A 21,336-nucleotide genomic window follows, 5' to 3' on the forward strand; every position below is an offset into this window, starting at 1 on the left:
GTTTCCCCCACTAGCCATAAAATAGATGAGGACAGGAAGTAAGTTATCGCTATCTCCAAGATTCTAACATAGGACCTGGCACTTAGTAGATTCAGTACATCATTGTCTGTATGTGTGGGTGAATAAATGAATTTTGATACATCGCAAGCTGAAAATCAGAAATGGAATTATGAAACCCTTACAGTCAGACATATTGACATTGAAAGGGAATAGCAATAAGGGAAAGCAACAAAAATACAGATCTGGAACTGTTGCACAATACAGTTGCACAATAAAAAAATGGATTTTTATAGTGATGATAGTGAGTCATCAAAGGCTACATTATATATGATTTTGTCTAAAAAATAAGGCATTAAAATATGAGTAAGATATTTTAGCAAAAAAAAAAAAATCTATCAAATATTTGAAGGGCAGCACAAGGAGAAAAGATAACGTTTGTTGTATGGCCTTATATCCCAGGCATTTTAATATATTTGCTTCATTTAATTTTGAAAACAGCTTCTTAAAGTCAGTATTACTATTCCATTTCACAGATGAGGAAACTTGAGTCCCAGAGAGGTTGACTTGCCCAAGGCTACATAGATATTAAGTCAGAAAGCCAAGAATCAGACCTAGGTGTGTCAAACCCAAGTTGGGGGCATTCTGCACAATAACTGACTAATGTTTTTCAAATACGTCAATATCATGAAAGACAAGGAAAAAGTGAGGAACTGTCACAGAATTGAGGAGAGTAACGAGACATAACAATTAAATGTAATGTATGATCCTGGACCACAAAAAGGACATCAATGGGAAAACTTGGAAATTCAAGTAAGATCTATAGAATAGTCTGTTTTATTGGCTCAATGTTAATTTCCTCCTTTCAATTATTATACTATGTTTTTGTAAGATGTTAACAGTAAGGGACACTGGATTAAAGGAATGCTCTATTTTTACAACATATTTGTTTACTTAAAATTATTTCAAAACAAGAATGAAAAAAAAAAACTTCATGCTCTCCTATCATTTTATACCGCATCATCTGGAAGAATTTACTCCATGAAGCTTATTCTATGTTGGTGGTGGAAGAAGAGACAATACTTTGAACAGAACAAGTAATGAAAGAGAATGGCGTTTGAAATGTGAGGGAATGAACAAGAAGACTTAAAGAAAGAATCTTGGTTCTGCATATATATAGATGTCATGTGTCATAATATAGATGACATATTGTCTTAGTCTGGGCTGCTATTACAAAATACCATAGACTGAGTGGCTTATAAACAACAGAAATTTATTTCTCACATTCTGTAGTCTGGAAGTTCAAGATCAAGGTACCACCATAGTCAGGTTATGGTGAGGGCCCTCTTCCAGATTTCAAACTGCTGACTTCTCACTTTATCCCCAGATGGTGAAAAGAGTGCAAGCTAATTCTCTGGCCTCTTTTTATAAGGGCACTAATCCCATTCATGAGAATTCCATCCTTATGACCAAATTACCTCCCACAGGCCCTGTCTCCAGGTATCATCACATTAAGCATTATATTTCATTATGTGAATTTGGGAGGGACACAGCATTCAGACCCTAGTACATACAGTAAATGATATGATGGCAGCCTGTGTAGAATACTCTGGGAGCACAGAGAAAGATATTCAGTGATCCTCCCTGGGACATCACGAAAGAGGGACGTTTAAGTTAGTTCTCAGCTCCTCATAATAGCTATCATTTATTAAGTACCAACCGTTGGCCTGGAGCTGGTAAGTACCTTGATCATTTTCTTCTTCTTTGAAAGCCCTAGTTCCCTTTGAATAATAAAGCCCTAGTTCCCTTTGAATAACTTTCATTGTAACCCAAGGTTTCTTGACCTCAGAAAAGCTTTTAATCTCTCAATGGATTTGACCACATTCTATGTTTATTCTGCCCAATTTTGCTCAGTTTGGAACTGGGATCCTGGGACATTAGTTTGCCAAACACATTTTATCCTTTTTTTCCTTATACATGGCACTTTCTGAGTTTTTTCATTCCTTTTGGGCTCTTTATTTTATCACCGTCGATTCTTACTGTTGCTGTGACTGGGTTTGTGGCAGTGAGTAAAGCAGGATGTATTTCCTGGTTTGGGGTGGTTGGTGATGGTGATTGATTATGTTTCTGAAAATCACTTGAGTGTATTTTCATTTTTCTTGCTAACCAGTTTTAATTTACATGTAACTGAAATATGGACCACTGACTTGTTAGTATCCTTTAAATAAGGGATGAAAAAATAGTGATGAATACATTTTCCAACAAAAATAGAAAAAAGCATAAAAGAAGCTAATTAATTGTGATCTGGTGTTATTTATAAGACAACTGATTATCATCAGCTACTTCAGTCTTTCTGGTTGTTTCACAAACCCAGATGGTTTAGGAGACGTTTTTCTTCTAGCCACTTGGAGTTTGTTTTGGCACTCTTGTATTTCATTTTAATTACTATTTCCAAAACATTGTACAGATGCCTGGGTTATAGAGGTGAATTGGACACAGTTCCATCACTCTAGAAGCCCACAGTTAAGGAAGAAAGAAATTGCATATGCAAATATTAATGACTATAAGAAGCTGTGAGAAGTTCTATAATGTTATCAGAGCTACAAAGTAGCTCAGACAACCTAGTAGAGTACCTAGCACATAATAGGTGTTTGTTCAGTATTTGATGAATGAATGATACATTCTAACTTGGGGGAATTGGGAAGATTTGGAGGAAGAAGTTTAATTTGATCATACCTTGAATACTTTGAACCCAGGAGTTCAAAGCTACACTGTGCCATGATTGTGCCTCTGCACTCCAGTCTCAGCAACAGAGTGAGATCCTGTCTTTAAAAAAAGAAAGAAAAAAAAAAAACACCCAACTCTCAGCTTCTCTGGGAGGGAGAGAGAAGAGTGGAGCATGTGTACAATATCCCAGCTTTTTGGAAGTCTGCCTGAGAGACTACTATCTGTCTTGCCTGACTTGGGGCTAGCATACTTTGGATGCTGCTGAGAACAACAAAGAGCAGGGAGGCTTGCTGCCATAAAACTAGAGAACATGCAATGTGTATTAGTCCGTTTTCACACTGCTATAAAGAACTACCTGAGACTGGGTAATTTATAAAGAAAAGAGGTTTAATTGATTCACAGTTCTGCAGGCTGTACAGTCCTTGAGAAACTTACAATCATGGCAGAAGACGAAGGGGAAGCAGGTACATTTTACATGGCTGGAGAAGGAGGAAGAGAGTGAAGGAGGAGATGCTACACACTTTTAAACAACCCGATCTTGTGAAAACTCACTATCACAAGAACAGCAAGGGGAAAATCTGCCCCGTGATCCAATCACCTCCCACCAGGCCCTTCGTCCAACATTGAAGGTTACAGTTCAACATGATATCTGGGCAGGAACACAAATCCAAACCATATCACAGTGCTAAAGACAGATACCAGCAGAAGGAAGAGATTATGATCACTTGAATAAGAAAGCAGCAAGCATCTCTAGTTGAGAAAGTGCGTACATAGGCCTAGAGAAGTTGTATCCCCACCAAAGTTTGCAGAGGTCCTCAGAACCCCTAGCTGAGCTGATTAGTGAGGGTTTTCCACACTACAAAAGCCAGTTCATAAACACTGGAAGAAGTGGCTTTTTTTGTGAAGTGCACAGATCCCAACAAAGCTTTCAAGACGTAGGAAGAAACAGGGAAACATGGCGCAAAGAAAAGAGCAAAATAAATCTTCACAAACCAACCCTAAAGAAACAAAGACATGAATTACCTGACAAAGGATTCAGAATAACCCTCATAAAGATGCTTTGTGAGCTAAAGGTAACAATGTGTGAGCAAAAGGAGAATATCAACAAAGAGACAGAAAATACACACAAAAAAAAGAACCAACAAATTTTGGAACTGAAGAATATAATAGCTGCACTGAAAAATTCACAATAGGGGTTCAACAGCAGACTCAGTCAAGCAGAAGAAAGAAACAGCAAACTCAAGACAAGTTATTTGACGTTATCCACCCAGAGGAAAAAAAAGAAAAAAGAATGAGAAAGAGTGATGAAAGCCTAAAGGGTTTGTGGCATACCATCAAGCCAACCCATATACACATTATGGAAAGTTCACAAGAAGAAGACAGAAAGGAATGGGCAGAAAGTTTACTTAAATAATGGCCCAAAACTTCCCAAATCTGGGAAAGAAAATGGACATCCAGTTTCAAGAAGCCTAAAGGACCCCAAATAAGATCAACATAAAGAAACACACACCAAGACACATTATAATCAAATTGTCAAACTCTCAAAGACGGTAAGAGAATTTTGAAAACAAAAAAGTGACTTGTCGTTACTAGGGAACACACATAAGACTATCAACATATTTCTCAGCAGAAACCCTGCAGGCCAGAAGGGAGTGTAGGGATATATTCAAAGTGCCAATTAACTGATCTTTGACAAGATTGCCAGGAATACACAGCAGGAAAAATATAGTCTTCAATAAATTGTGTTGGGAAAACTGGATATCCACATGCAAAAGAATGATATTGGACCCTTATCTTACACCATACACAAAAATAAACTCAAAACTGATTAAAAACTTAAATGTAAGACTTGAACTTTGTTAAACTCCAAGTTAAAACATAGGGGAAAACCTTCATAACATTGATCTTGACAGTGACTTATTGGATATGATACCAAAGCAGGGGCAACAAAAGCCAAAAATAGATAAATGACACTATGTTAAACTAAAAGCTTCCGCATCGGAAGAAACAATAAACAGTGCAGAAAGGCAATGTACAGAATGAAGGAAAATATTTGTAAACCATGTCTGATAAAAGGGTGCTGTGGACTGAATGTTTGTGTCCCCAGAATTCATATGTTGAAACCTAATCACCACTGTGATGGAATTAGGAGGAGGGGCCTTTGAAAGGTGATTCGATCATGAGGGCAAAGCCCTCATGAATAGGATCAGAACCCTTATAAAAGATGCCCCAGAGAGCTGCCTTACCCCTTCTGTCAGGTGAGGTCATAACTGGAAAGCGCCTTCTATGAACCAGAAGGCACCACTTCTGCCAGCATCTTGATCTCAGGACTAACTTCTTCCTAACTTCTTGAACCGTGAGAAATAAATTTTGTTTGTTGTTTATAACAGTATTTTGTTATAGCAGTTCAAATGGAATAAGTCAGAAGTTAATATCCAAAATATGTAAAGAACTACAACTCAATAGCAAAAATATATGATAATCAATTAAAAATGAGCAAAGGGCTTAAACAGACATTTCTTCAAAGAAAATATACAAATGAACAACAGGTATATGAAAAGATGACCAAAATCACTAATCACTGTGAAAATGCAAATCAAAACCACAATGAGATATCACCTCATACCTGTTAGGATGGCTGTTATAAAACAAATCAGAAAATAAGTATTGGTGGGAGTGTGTTGAAATTGGAAACGTTTGCACTTTTGGTGCAGCCACTAAGGAAAAAAGTACGGAAGTTCCTCAAAAAAAATAAATAAAAAACAGAACTACCATATGATTCATCAATCCTGCTTCTGGGTATTTATTCAAAATAATTAAAATTGGGATCTTGAATAGATACCTGCACTGCCATGTTCACCTTAGCATTATTCACAAGAGCCAAGAAGTGTAAACACCTAAATATTCATCAACAAATGAGTGGGTAAAGAAAATGTGGCATATATAATTGACCCTTAAACAACATGAGTTTGAACTGCATGGGTCTATTTATGCATAGATTTTTTTTCAACCAAACATGGATCAAAAATGCAGTATCCATGGGATACAAAAACCCACACATATGGAGGATTGACTTTTCATATATGCAACTTCCACAGAGCTGACTGCAGGACTGAGAACAGGCAGATTTCGGTATATAGAGGAAGCACTGAACCAATCCCCTGTGTGTACTGAGGGACAACTGTACAAACAATGGAATATTAATCTACCTTTAAAAAGAAGGGAATTCTGTCATATGCTGTAATGTATAAACCTTGATGACATTATAAGTGAAATAAGCCAATTACAAAGAGAAATACTGCATGATTCTACTTAAATGACGTATCTAAAAGAATCAACCTCATAGAAACAAAGTAGAATGGTGGTTGCCAGGGACCAAGGAGAGGGGGAAACAGAGTTGTGTAATAGGTTTAGAGTTTCAGTCATGTGAGACGAAAAAGTTCTAGAGATCCGTTTTACAACGGTGTGCATATAGTTAACAATATTGTAATATGCACCTAAAAATGATAAAGAAAATTTATGTTATATGTCTTTTTACAAAAAAAAAAAAAAAAGACCAGTGAAAGTACTACTGAGTGCTGTGAAAATAGATGGATAAGCTTTTAATGTTGGGAAAGATCTAAACAGTCTAATACACTGATGAGCAAATTGAGATATGGAAAAGAATCACAGAGCTACCTAGTGGCAGAAGCATGACCTGTACCCTGGTCTTCCGAGTCCCTGAACAGGACTTCCCTTCCTATAAGCTCAATTGATGTGTCCTCATTTTCTTAAGTTGACAACTGAAACAAAGCAACAATTTTGTGACTTTAATTTTATAAGTTTAATAGTATTACTTTGGTAAGATATACTGAAAAGCACTTAATTAAAAGATTTATAATTTCTTGATGTTTCATTGCATTTTAAAAGGCATTAAATATTTTATTAGCAGTCTTATTTTTAATTCATAGTGACCTGTTCTTTACAAAATATTCAACGAATATGCTGATAAATTGTGTGGATGTATTTTTGAGAGCCAAGGAGATTGTTAATTGAAAAGTGATGTACTAACCTTAAATAATTGATATGATACTGTTGGATCTGAGAGGCTGCTGGTGAGCTCTTCAGAAGGTGACAAGAAAGCCCTGGATACAAACAAAGGAAATCTAAGTGCAACCTTACAACAAGGGGATTGTTTTTCACTTAGTCATGTGCAGTGACATCCAGGTGCCTGTTGATTTTCATTACAGCAGCAAGGCCTGGAACTCTCCATTCACCACATTGTTTCTTTATGTTGAGTTGCCAGAACATAGACCCCATAGTTAATTACATGGGAGCAAAAATCCCTCAACACTACAGGTAACAGTACTCTTCCAGTTGCATCTTGTTCCCTTCTTTCCTCACTATATAATATGGTACTTGTTCAGCATGTCTAGGACACATTTTGTTTTCCTTCAACAAAAGTGTGAACTCTGTTTATGTCTACTGTGCCATATGTTTTATTGACACAGAATTTCAAAACTGGAGAGGAGGTCTTCATAGTGTGTAGTCTATTTTAGTCCACTCATTTTATAGATGAGGATAATGGACTTCAAAAGAGGAGAGGGATGGGAAATACGTGGGGTTGGATACTTGCCCAAGTTCTATAGCCTGTTACCAATGTAACTGGGATGCAAATTCAGGTCTCCTAAATCCTAAGCTAACTTTCTATTATTTTACTTAACAGACTGCTCATTTTTAAGGTTAGTATATCATTTTTCAATTAACAATCTCCTTGGCTCCCAAAAATACATACACACAATTTATCAGTGTATTCGTTAAATAATTTACAATGAAACATCAAGAAGTTATAAAATCTTTTAATTAAGTGTTTTTCAGTATATCTTACCAAAGTAATACTATTAAACTTATAAAATTAAAGTCACAAAATTGTTGCTTTGTTTCATTTGTCAGCTTAAGAAAATGAGGACACATCAGTTTAGCTTATAGAAACAGAAGTCCTGGTCAGGGACTCAGAAGACCAGGGTCCAGGTCATGGTTTCTGAAAAACAGAAAAATCACCATTAGGTGAAAACCAAAGTAATAAATATTGCAGGAGAGAATCATTGGTGGGTGCAAAAATTAGTGGACAAATGTGTGATGAGAAAGAGGATATTTGCATAATTTCAAAATAATTTCCCACAAAATAATCTTTTTTTGTAAAAAAAAAAAAAAAGGGTGGGGGGGAAATAGTAGCTTCACAATGAAAACCTTGGTAGACATCACTTTAACCAAGTTATCAAAACTAACATCGCTACTACTGATGTTGCTATGTCCACATCAGTACCCTCTGATAATAATATATGTTTACAAGCTCACAGCATCACTTCTATGATATTCTTGCCAAAAATGCATAACCACCATCAAATTATGAAAAAACATCAGACCGAAAATTGAGGGGCATTTTACAGAATAACTAACCACAGCTATTTCAAATATAAAGACTGAAAAACAGATTAGAGGAGACTAAGGAGGTATGACAATTCATTGTGGAATCTTGGATTGGATCCTGGACTGAAAAAAAGAACATTAGTGGGGAAACTGGCAAAACTCTTATAAGGTCAGTAGATAAATTCATTGTTTTGAGCAGGTGTTAATATTCTGGTTTTGGTAATTGTGCTGTAGTTGTGTAGGATATTAACATTAAGGAAAGTTAGGAGAAACCTAAAATTGCTTACAAAAGTTTTATATTTTTAAAAATTCACTAAATGGGTTTTACGGCAGGTTGGAGATGACAGAGGAAAGGGTCATTAAACTTGAAGTTACATCAATAGGAATTAATGTAGTCTGAAGAATGGAAAAATAATTTAAAAGGGAACAGAGCCTCAGAGACTTATAAGACAATATCAAACAGTGTGACATACATATCACTGGATATCCAAAAGGAGAAGAGAGAGAGAATGAGACATGAACATTTTTTTTGTAAAAAATAATGGCTAAAATATTTTCCTGTTTTAGTGAAAGACATAAATATGCAGATTCAAGAAGCTCAGAAAAGGAAGTTAAATTGTCCCCATTTGCAGATGGCATGATCTTATAGTTAGGAAAACCCAAACTCCACCAAAAACTATTAGATCTGATAAATGAATTCAGTAAAGTTGAAGAATACAAAATCAACTTATAAAAATCAGTAATGGCCGGGCGCGGTGGCTCAAGCCTGTAATCCCAGCACTTTGGGAGGCCGAGATGGGCGGATCACGAGGTCAGGAGATCGAGACCTTCCTGGCTAACACGATGAAACCCCGTCTCTACTAAAAAAATACAAAAACTAGCCGGGCGAGGTGGTGGGCGCCTGTAGTCCCAGCTACTCCGGAGGCTGAGGCAGGAGAATGGCGTAAACCCGGGAGGCGGAGCTTGCAGTGAGCTGAGATTCGGCCACTGCACTCCAGTCCGGGCGACAGAGCGAGACTCCGCCTCAAAAAAAAAAAAAAAAAAATCAGTAACATTTCTATACACCAATGATGAAATAGCTGAAAAGAAGGAAATCCCATCTATAACAGCTATAAAAATAAAATTCTTCAGAATAAATTTAAAGGTGAAAGACATCTGCAAGGAAAAGTACAGAACACTGAGAAAGAAACTGAAGAGGACCCGGGAAAGATATTCATGCTCATGGATCAGAATAATTAATAAAGTGACTATACTACCTAAAGAAACCTACAGATTCAGTGCAATCCCTATCAAAACACTAATTTCATTTTTCATAGAAACAGAAAAAAATCATATATTACAAGGCTATAGTAACCAAAACAGCATGATGTTGGTGTAAAAACAGCCATACAGATCGATGGAACAGAAAAGAGAACCCAGAAATAAATCCACTTATTTACAGCCAACTGATTTTTGACAAGATGCCAAGAACATACATTGGGGAACGGACTCCCTCTTTAATAAGTAGTGCTGGGAAACTGGATAACCACATGCAGAATAATGGGACTAGACCCCTATCTCTCCACATGTACAAAAATCAACTCAAAATGGATTACAGACCTAAACAAAAGAGGTAAATTATATAACTGCTAGAAGAAAACATAGGGGAAATTCTGCTGGACGTTAGTCTAGACAAAGATTGTATAGCCACAGTGCTACAATACCAGCTTAAGGAGACTGTGAGAAGTTAAGGTTGTGTATTATAACTCCTTCAAGCAACCACTAGCAAAAAAACTTAGAAGCCAATGGTAAATTAAAATGGGATTCTAAAATATATTCAAATATTCCAAAAGAAAAAGGAAAAGAGGAATTAGAGAATAAAACACAGAGAGAACAAACAGAAAAGAAATAATAAAACAGTAGACCTAAACCCAAGGTGTCAGTAATTAAATGTGTGAAGCCAGCTGGGTGCCATGGCTCACGCCTATAATCCCAGCACTACAGGAGGCGGAGGCTGACGGATCACAAGGTCAGGAGATGGAGACCATCCTATCTAACACGGTGAACCCCCATCTCTACTAAAAAATACAAAAAAATTAGCTGGGCGTAGTGGCAGGCACCTGTAGTACCAGCTACTCGGGAGGCCGAGGCAGGAGAATCACTTGAACCCAGGAGGCAGAGGTTGCAGTGAGCCAAGATCATGCCACTGCACTCCAGCCTGGGTGACTGAGTGAGACTCCGTATTAAAAAAAAAAAAATGTGTAAAGCCTTCCGGTTGCAAGATAGAAATTGTTGGAATGGATAAAAAGACCTAACCATGTGCCCTATCTACATGAGATGCATTTAAAATACAAAGACTGAACCCATATAAATATAAGTTGAAAGTAAGTGGGTAAAAAGACATACATAGTAAGCATAAGAAGATAAGTAGCTATATTAATATCAAAGTAGAATTTAATATCACTGTATTAGTAGATGCAAAGAGGCGTTGCCTATTGATATCAAATCAACAGGAAGATATAACAGTCATAAATGTATATACTACAAAATACATGAAGCAAAAATTGACAGAATATAAGGAAGAAAGAAACAGTTTCCATATGAGAATTTCCATTCTCAGAGATGAATATTTTAACAGACCTCTTTCAGCAACTGATAAAATAACTAGACCAAAAAATTCAATAAAGATATACATGATATGAACAATACCATTATCAACCACTTTGACCTAATTGATATTTATAGATCACTGCATCTAGCAACTGTAGAATACACACGTTCTTTCTGAGCATACTGAGGATGTTCAAGATACACTATATGATGAATCATAAGACAGTTTTAATACATGTAAAGAGCTTGAAATAATAGAAAATATGTTCTCTGAAGACAGTGGGATGAAGTTAGAACTCAATATTATGTATCTACAAATTCACAAAGAAATGAGAAAATATTTTGAACTGAAAAATATTTTCAATGAAAATATATCAGGAAACAATAGATGCTGGCGAGGATGTGGAGAAATAGGAACACTTTTACACTGTTGGGAGTGTAAATTAGTTCAACCATTGTGGAAGAAAATGTGGCAATTCCTCAAGGATCTAGAACCAAAAATACCACTTGACCCAGCAATCCCATTACTGGGTATATACCCAAAGGATTATAAATCATTCTGCTGTAAAGACACATGGACACGTATGTTTATTGCAGCACTATTTACAATAACAAAGACTTGGAACCAACCCAAATGCCCATCAATGATAGAATGGATAAAGAAAATGTGGCGCATATACACCATGGAATACTACACAGCCATAAAACAGAATGAGTTCATGTCCTTTGCAGGGACATGGATGAAGCTGGAAACCATCATCTTCAGCAAACTAACCCAGGAACAGAAAACCAAACACTACATGTTCTCACTCATAAGTGGGAGCTGAACAATGAGATTACATGGACATAGGGAGGGGAACATCACACACCGGGGCCTGTCGGGGTTAGGGGGAAAAGGGAGGGAGAGCATTAGGACAAATACCTAATGCACGCGGGCCTTAAAACCTTGATGACGGGTTGATAGCTGCAGCAAACCACCATGGCACATGTATACCTATGTAACTTGCACATTCAGCACATGTATCCCAGAACTTAAAGGAAAATAAAAATTAAAAATTAAATTTTTAAAAGCTAAAAAATACTAGGTATGTGGTGGTGTACACCTATAATTCCAGCTTTTCGGGAGGATGAGATAGAATTGCTTGAGCCCAAGAGTTCAAGGCTGTGGTGCATTATGATAATACCTGTGATTTCCAGCCTGGGCAACATAGCGAGACCCCAGCTCTTTAAAAACAACAGTGCTTAGAGGAAAATGTATACCTTTAAATAGAAGTATTATACAATTAGTGCATTCTGAATACAATGCAGTTAAGGTAGAAACCAGTGAAGATGAAGATCCATATATACATTTGGAAATTTAGAGATTCCCATAATAAACTCAAGAGCGATAGAGTAAATCACAAGTTTTTAAAACTTAAAATGGAAAATAGTGAAATCAAAACATCGAGTTGTACACCTGAAGTATATACAATTTTTGCTTGTCAACTATACCCCAGTAAAGCTGGAGAAATGGAAATAGCAATGAAAAAACTGCGTATCAAAATGTTTGGGATGCAGTTAAAGCAAAACCATAAAAAAGGTATAAGCTTAAATACTTAGGCTTCATAAATTAGAATTGATCAAGAACAAACAAGAGGCACAAATAATGAATAAAATGGGAAATTTAACTATAGATTGAGGAAGAATTGAAAAGAAAATACTTTGAACAGCTTTATACCAGCGCATTTGAAAGCTTTAACGAATTTAAATTCCTAGAAAAATATAACTCACCAGACCAACTCAAGAAGAAATAGAAAGCCTGAATAATTTTTTCACCGTTAAATAAATTAGTTATTTAAAATCTATCTATTAAAAAAAGCACCAGGCCTAGATAATGCTACAGCTAACTTCCAGCAAATGTTCCAGGAACAAGATCATTTCAATATTAAATTATGCCAGGAAGATAAAACGTGTGATTTCTTCGCAGTTCATTTTTTCGAGACCACTATAACCTTGGTAACAAAACCAGACAAAGATGGTGCAAGAAAAAAAAAATTACAGGCCAGTCTCTCTAATTAACCAAGATGTCAAAATTCTAAAAATATTAGTAAATTCAATGAATTGTGAAAATGAGATATTTTTGCAAAGTGTGAAAGCAAGCAAAACTAAATGTTATATTCTCTAGGGACACATTTATGTGATAAAATCTTTGTTTAAGCAAGGGAATGATAAACACAAAATCATGATAGTGGTTACTAGGTTAGGGAGATGGGGAATGAGATAGTTGAAGAGCCAAAAATAAATTAAATGTATTGATATTATTCCTGTTAAATTATTCAAATTTTACTTAAAAAATTAAAGCCACAGTTGTAATGTTCTTGGAATTCATGATCAGTGGGTAGCTCAAACAAGCAGTCAAATACAGTATATCTTAAGGATTATGATGAGTCAAGGCAGTGCTGATTTTAAGGGGTCAAAGTTCCCAGACAGAGTAATATCTAAATATTACTAATATCTGAGACCTGAAGGATAAGTAGTAATGTGATCATCTAGGAAAACGATGAGAAAAAAAAAATCATCCTTAGCAAAGTTTATAACCCAAGTCAAAGGAAGGGGGATGAGTGCTAAGTGGTGAGTGCTCTAGCTGGTGACATAAGTGGGGATCCACTTGTGAAGGATACTAAGTTAGTGGTAATAGGACATAGCCTCAGCTCTTGCCCTATAGATGCTTGCTTGTCTCTCCAGTTTCAAATATGAGGAAATAATGTACTTATTTTACTACTACATTCTGGAAAATAATGCCTTGTATTTTAAATAGACACAAACAATAACTGATCTGTTAGTTTAAGCAGGAAGACCTGTATCTCGGATCATTCTCCAAGTATCTTTCTGCCACTTTTTACCAGTGAGAGAGAAATACTTATTTTCTTGTGCCATACCCATTTCCCAAGAAGAATGTATGTTTGTTGAGAAACAGGATATTTGCCTAATTTAAAAGTATAGTATATTCCTACAAAATTGTTATTAATTGCAAAGTAAAAGAGTAACTTTCTAGTAAGAAAACCTGGCACACACCACCTTGCCAAATGATCAAAGAGTATCAGTTATGCACAAATCAGAACTGTCTGCTACATGATAGGCTGCAATGAAAAGAACACAGCATTGCTTCTGTAATATTTCTGCCAAAGGTAATATAATCTGAATCTAATTATGAGGAAACATCCAACATACCCAAATTTTAGGACATTCTTCAAAATAACCTGTAATCTTCAAATGTCTAAAAGTCATGAAAGTTCAAGGAGTCACTGAGGAGTTTTCTAGACTGGTAGTAATAAGAGACATGACAACCAGTTAGAACACGATTCTGAACCAGATCCTTTTGCTCTAGATGACATTAATGGGACAACTGGCAAATTTTGAATGGGCTCTGAGGTTTAGATGGTGACAAAGAATCAGTGTTAATTTCCTGACTGATGAATATATTGTAATGTAGGAGAATGTCCATTCATTGGAAATACACAAAAGTATTTAGTGGTGAGGGGGCATCATGTGAGTATCCTCACAAGGTTCGGGGAAAAAGGTCCTCTTAGCTGGGTTCAGTAGATCTCACCTGTAATCCCAGCAACTCAGGAGGCTGAGGCAGGACAATCGCTGGAGGCCAGCAGTTTGAGACCAGCCTGGGCAACATAGCAAGACCCCATCACTACAAACATTCTTTAAAAATTTAGCTGGTCCTGGTGGCACACACCTGTAGTCCCAGCCACTCAGTGGGTTGAGGCAGAAGGATCACTTGGGCCCAAGAGTTAGAGGTTGCAGTAGGCTATAATTGCACCAATGCATTCTACCCCGGGCAACTCTATCTCTTAAAAAAAAAAAAAAAAAAAGTTATTTGAACTATACTTGCAGTTATTCTAATATTTGGGGCTATATGCACATAAAAACACACAAATATTTTAACAAAATACAGAAATAAAAGTTTTGGAAACCTGAAATGAGTTGATAAGAGTTTTGTGATTTCCATCAGCTACATACATTGATCTCAATAGCTGAAACACAGAATAACTTAAAACTAGGGCTTATTTCTTGGAGCTGAAATGCGGCCTTCAACTTAAAAAGTTTTCCTTATGGGAAAGTGATTGTTCTTGTGAAAGGAAAGTGAAGTTTTCATAGTAGACTGTTTAGCTATATCATTGAAACACATTTAAAATCCTTGCAGGGGAATTTTTAAAACACCTAACTCATACTATGAAAATTCTTCAAAGGGGATGACAGCTATTCAGTGTATACTTTGTGCCAATTTGAACACAACACTGATGTCATTTAATATGGAGATTTAGGAAAATGGGCAATCCCAGTAGCCAGGTGGGGTACCCGTAGTATCCCAGGTATCTTGTGTAGAATGTTCACAGTATAGCTTCAGGGGAAAGACTACTACAATTGAAAGGCACAAAGACCAGGATCAGCAATGCAAGGGAATAGTTCTGTTCCTTTGTGTCTGACAAGCCTGGAAATACAAGACTTGGTAACTGCCATTTGGAAAGACTGAGAACAGAATCTTGAAATTAGGAAACCTAACAAGGGTAAGATTCATACAATACACATGTGTACATATACTCAGAAAGCAGAGAGATGAGAGAAAATGGAAGAGTGGGACTAAAAGGAAGACAAGAGTAGGAACTAGAAGAAGAATGAGAGAAGAGGGAGGTTAAGGAAGGAGATAAAATGGAGAGGAAAAGAGAAGTGGATCAGCTCTGGGGGTATGTGTAGAAATTAGAATGGCAAATACAGATAAACCCTGGCTAGACCTTTGCCAATACCCTATAATAATGCAGTGACAGCCTACCCTCTTTAAGCTTACATCCCAGTGTTGTCATGTTTGTATTTAGATATAGCAAGGCATGAAGCATTTACTGTCTTTTCCAGTAAATGAAAGAAAATAGTAATATCACACATTCTAAGGTCATATACACAGCTAAGTTCCTGTTTCTGTGCCCTTTCTACTTCTCTTGGGGTTTTATGAGATGTGGGAAGTGGTTCTTTATGGTTGGCCTCTGCTCTTGTTCCATTCATTCTTACCTGTTAAAGCAGTCTGTTTAGAGAGGAAAAAGCAGCAATATTAGGTCTCATTAACGCTTCTGACCATGACAAAAGTCTTAACATAGACCACACTTCAGTATGTAGCTGTATTCGTTGAAAGATAACTTGCTTTCTCTTAAACCTTGACAATATAGTTTAACAAACTCCTGTGTTTTATAAAGTGTACTTTAAGTTTGGCAGTGTCTTATAAACATACACTTACCCTACATCCCAGCAATCCCACTCCTGGCTATTTCTCCAAGAAAAATGAAAAACATTTCTCTACAAAAAGACTTGTACAGGAGTGATCATAGCATCCTTATTCATAAGTAAAATCCCTAAATAACACATATGTCCACGAACAGGTGAGTTGATAAATTGAGGTATATTCATAGTGGAGTATTTAGCAATAAAAAGGAATGAACTATTGATGCAACATGGATGAATTATTCAGAATTCATGGAAATATTATTCATACTGCAGAAAGCCAGATTCAAAAATCTACCTCCTGTATGATTGCAGTTATTTGAAATTCTAGAAAATGCAAAGTCATTTATAATACACAGCAGATCAGTGATTGCCTATACACACGGGCGAAAGGGAACATTGACTTCAAAGGGGCACAAGGAAACTTTTGGAGATGATCAGAGTGTTCTGTTTCTTGATTATGATGGTTCTTACATAGGTGCATATATGTCAAAATTAATCGGTGTACTCTTCAAATGGGTGCATTTTACAATAAAATTTATTTTTTAAATATGTTTTTGCAGGCCAGGTGCAGTGGCTCACGCATGTAATCCCAACACTTTGGGAGGCCAAGGTGGCTGGATCACTGAGCCCAGGAGTTCAAGACCAGCCTGGGCAATATGACAAAACTCTGTCTCTACTAAAAATACAAAAAATTAGCTGGGCTTGGTGGCACCCACCTGTAATCCCAGCTACTCAGGAGGCTGAGGCATGAGAATCGCCTGAACCAGGGAGGTGGAGGTTGTGGTGAGCCGAGATTTGGCTACTGCACTCCAGCCTGGGCAACAAAGCAAGACTCCATCTCAAAATATATATATATATATATATATGTATATATATGCTTTTACAAATGTGGTAAAATGTTATCGATTGGTGAGTCTAGGTAAAGGATATACTTCATCTTTTACTTCATTGTACTAGGTTTAGAAGGGAAAAAAATGCTCTTTCCAATAGGCAGCAATGTAAAGACAGTAATTGAATTATTGAGGGGAATAAATAAGCCGGAGAGCTTAAGAAATGCGCTGTCTTCCTAGAATTTTGTATCTGTTCTTTCTTTTTATTATTATTATTATTATACTTTAAGTTTTAGGGTACATGTGCACAACGTGCAGGTTTGTTACATGTGTATATATGTGACATGTTGGGGTGCTGTACCCATTAACTCGACATTTACAATAGGAATATCTCCTAATGCTATCCCTCCCCCCAATCCCCACAATAGGACCCGGTGTGTGATGATCCCCTTCCTGTGTCCAAGTGATCTCATTGTTCAATTCCCACCTATGAGTGAGAACATGCGGTATTTGGTTTTCTGTTCTTGCGATAGTTTGCTGAGAATGATGGTTTCTAGCTGCATCCGTGTCCCTACAAAGGACACAAACTCATCCTTTTTTATGGCTGCATAGTATTCCATGGTGTATATGTGCCAATTTTCTTAATCCAGTCTCTCACTGATGGACATTTGGGTTGATTCCAAGTCTTTGCTATTGTGAATAGTGCCGCAGTAAACATACGTGTGCATGTGTCTGTATAGCAGCATGACTTATAATCCTTTGGGTATATCCCCAGTAGTGGGATGGCTGGGTCAAATAGTATTTCTAGTTCTAGATCCTTGAGGAATTGCCATACTGTTTTCCACAATGGTTGAACTAGTTTACAGTCCCACCAACAGTGTAAAAGTGTTCTATTTCTCCACATCCTCTCCAGCACCTGTTGTTTCCTGATTTTTTAATGATTGCCATTCTAACTGGTGTGAGATGGTATCTCATTGTGGTTTTGATTTGCATTTCTCTGATGGCGAGTTATGATGAGCATTTTTTCATGTGTTTGTTGGCTGTATGAATGTATTCTTTTGAGAAGTGTCTGTTCATATCCTTTGCCCACTTCTTGATGGGGTTCTTTTTTTTTTATTGTAAATTTGTTTGAGTTCTTCATAGGTTCTAGATATTAGCCCTTTGTCAGATGAGTAGATTGCAAAAATTTTCTCCCTTTCTGTAGGTTGCCTGTTCACTCTGATGGTAGTTTCTTTTGCTGTGCAGAAGCTCTTTAGTTTAATTAGATCCCATTTGTCAATTTTGGCTTTTGTTGCCATTGCTTTTGGTGTTTTAGACATGAAGTCCTTGCCCATGCCGATGTCCTGAATGGTATTCCCTAGGTTTTCTTCTAGGGTGTTTTGTTTTGTTTTGTTTTGTTTTTTGAGACGGAGTCTCACTCTGTCACCCAGCCTGGAGTGCAGTGGCACGATCTCGGCTCACTGCAAGCTCCGCCTCCCGGGTTTATGCCATTCTCCTTCCTCAGCCTCCTGAGTAGCTGGGACTACAGGCGCCCGCCACCTCGCCCGGCTAGTTTTTCGTATTTTTTAGTAGAGACAGGGTTCTTCTAGGGTTTTTATGGTTTTAGGTCTAACATTTAAGTCTCTAATCCATCTTGAATTAATTTTCGTATAAGGAGTAAGGAAAGGATCCAGTTTCGGTTTTCTACTTATGGCTAGCCAGTTTTCCCAGCACCATTTATTAAATAGGGAATCCTTTCCTCATTTCTTGTTTCTGTCAGGTTTGTGAAAGATCAGATGGCTGTAGATGTGTGGTATTATTTCTGAGGGCTCTGTTCTGTTCCATTGGTCTATATCTCTGTTTTGGTACCAGTGCCATGCTGTTTTGGTTACTGTAGCCTTGTAGTATAGTTTGAAGTCAGGTAGTGTGATGCCTCCAGCTTTGTTCTTTTGGCTTAGGATTGTCTTGGCAATGCAGGGTCTTTTTTGGTTCCATATGAACTTTAAAGCAGTTGTTTCCAATTCTGTGAAGAAAGTCATCGGTAGCTTAATGGAGATGGCATTGAATCTATAAATTACCTTGGGCAGTATGGCCATGTTCATGATATTGATTCTTCCAATCCACGAGCATGGAATGTTCTTCCGTTTGTTTGTGTCCTCTTTTATTTCACTGAGCAGTGATTTGTAGTTCTCCTTGAAGAGGTCCTTTACATCCCTTGTAAGTTGGATTCCTAGGTATTTTATTCTCTTTGAAGCTATTGTGAATGGGAGTTCACTCATGATTTAGCTCTCTGTTTGTCTGTATTGGAGTATAGGAACGCTTGTGATTTTCAGACATTGATTTTGTATCCTGAGACTTTGCTGAAGTTGCTTATCAGCTTAAGGAGATTTTGGGCTGAGACAATGGGGTTTTCCAAGTATACAATCATGTCATCTGCAAACAGGGACAATTTGACTTCGTCTTTTCCTAATTGAATGCCCTTTATTTCTTTCTCCTGCCTGATTGCCCTAGCCAGAACTTCCAACACTGTGTTGAATAGGAGTGGTGAGAGAGGGCATCTCTGTCTTGTGCCAGTTTTCAAAGGGAATGCTTCCAGTTTTTGTCCATTCAGTATGATATTGGCTGTGGGTTTGTCATAAATAGCTCTTATTATTTTGAGACAGGTTCCATCAATTCCGAATTTATTGAGAGTTTTTAGCATGAAGGGCTGTTGAATTTTGTCAAAGGCCTTTTCTGCATATTGAGATCATGTGGTTTTTATCTTTGGTTCTGTTTATATGCTGCATTACGTGTATTGATTTGCGTATGTCGAACCAGCCTTGCATCCAGGAATTAAGCCCACTTGATCATGGTGGATAAGCTTTTTGATGTGCTGTTGGATTCGGTTTGCCAGTATTTTATTGAGGATTTTTACATCGATGTTCATCGGGGATACTGGTCTAAAATTCTCTTTTTTTGTTGTATGTCTGTCAGGCTTTGATATCAGGATGATGTTGGTCTCGTAAAATGAGTTAGGGAGGATTCCCTCTTTTTCTGTTGATTGGAATAGTTTCAGAAGGAATAGTACCAACTCCTCCTTATACCTCTGGTAGAATTCGGCTGTGAATCCGTCTGGTCTTGGACTTTTTTTTGGTTGGCAGGCTATTAATTATTGCCTCAATTTCAGAGCCTGCTATTGGTCTATTCAGGGATTCAACTTCTTCCTGGTTTAGTCTTGGGAGAGTGTAAGTGTCCAGGAAATTATCCATTTCTTCTAGGTTTTCTAGTTGATTTGCATAGAGGTGTTTATAGTATTCTCTGATGGTAGGTTGTATTTCTGTGGGGTCGGTGGTGATATCCCCTTTATCATTTTTTATTGTGTCTATTTGATTCCTCTCTCTTTTCTTCTTTATTAGTCTTGCTAGCGGTCTATCAATTTTGTTGATCTTTTCAAAAAACCAACTCCTGGATTCATTGATTTTTTGGAGGGTTTTTTATGTCTCTCTCTCCATCAGTTCTGCTCTGATCTTAGTTATTTCTTGCCTTCTGCTAGCTTTTGAATGTATTTGCTCTTCCTTCTCTAGTGCTTTTAATTGTGATGTTAGGGTGTCAATTTTAGATCTTTCCTCCTTTCTCTTGTGGGCAATTTAGTGGTATAAATTTCCCTCTACACACTGCTTTAAATGTGTCCCAGAGATTCTGGTATGTTGTATCTTTGTTCTCATTGGTTTCAAAGAACATCTTGATTTCTGCCTTCATTTCATTATGTACCCAGTAGTCATTCAGGAGCAGGTTGTTCAGTTTCCATGTAGTTGAGTGGTTTTGAGTGAGTTTCTTAGTCCTGAGTTCTAGTTTGATTGCACTGTGGTCTGAGAGACAATTTGTTATAATTTCTGTTCTTTTACATTTGCTGAGGAGTGCTTTACTTCCAACTATGTGGTCAATTTTGGAGTAAGTGCGATGTGGTGCTGAGAAGAATGTATATTCTGTTGATTTGGGGTGGAGAGTTTTGTAGATGTCTATTAGGTCCGCTTGGTGCAGAGTTGAGTTCAATTCCTGGATATCCTTTTTAACTTTCTGTCTCATTGATCTGTCTAATGTTGACAGTGGGGTGTTAAAGTCTCCCATTATTATTGTATGGGAGTCTAAGTCTTTTTGTAAGTCTCTAAGGACTTGCTTTATGAATCTGGGTGCTCCTGTATTGGGTGCATATATATTTAGGATAGTTAGCTCTTCCTGTTGAATTGATCCCTTTACCATTATGTAATGGCCTTCTTTGTCTCTTTTGATCTTTGATGGTTTAAAGTCTGTTTTATCAGAGACTAGGATTGCAACCCCTGCTTTTTTTGTTGTTTGTTTCTTTTCCATTTGCTTGGTAGATCTTCCTCCATCCCTTTATTTTGAGCCTATGTATGTCTCTGCATGTGAGATGGGTCTCCTGAATACAGCAGACTGATGGGTCTTGACTCTTTATCCAATTTACCAGTCTGTGTCTTTTAATTGGACCATTTAGTGCATTTACATTTAAGGTTAATATTGTTATGTGTGAACTTGATCCTGT

At 37.1% G+C, this 21,336-nt stretch overlaps 1 protein-coding gene across 8 annotated transcripts in view; it reads left to right on the plus strand.

Annotated features, from left to right (window-relative positions):
• Positions 1–21,336, plus strand: part of SCAPER (S-phase cyclin A associated protein in the ER) — a 589,310-nt gene that overhangs the window by 470,037 nt on the left and 97,937 nt on the right. The gene's annotated exons all lie outside the window — the stretch shown is intronic.

Source organism: Trachypithecus francoisi, unplaced genomic scaffold, assembly GCF_009764315.1.
Source record: "Trachypithecus francoisi isolate TF-2019V2 unplaced genomic scaffold, Tfra_2.0 Lachesis_group3, whole genome shotgun sequence".
Lineage (NCBI taxonomy): Eukaryota > Metazoa > Chordata > Mammalia > Primates > Cercopithecidae > Trachypithecus > Trachypithecus francoisi.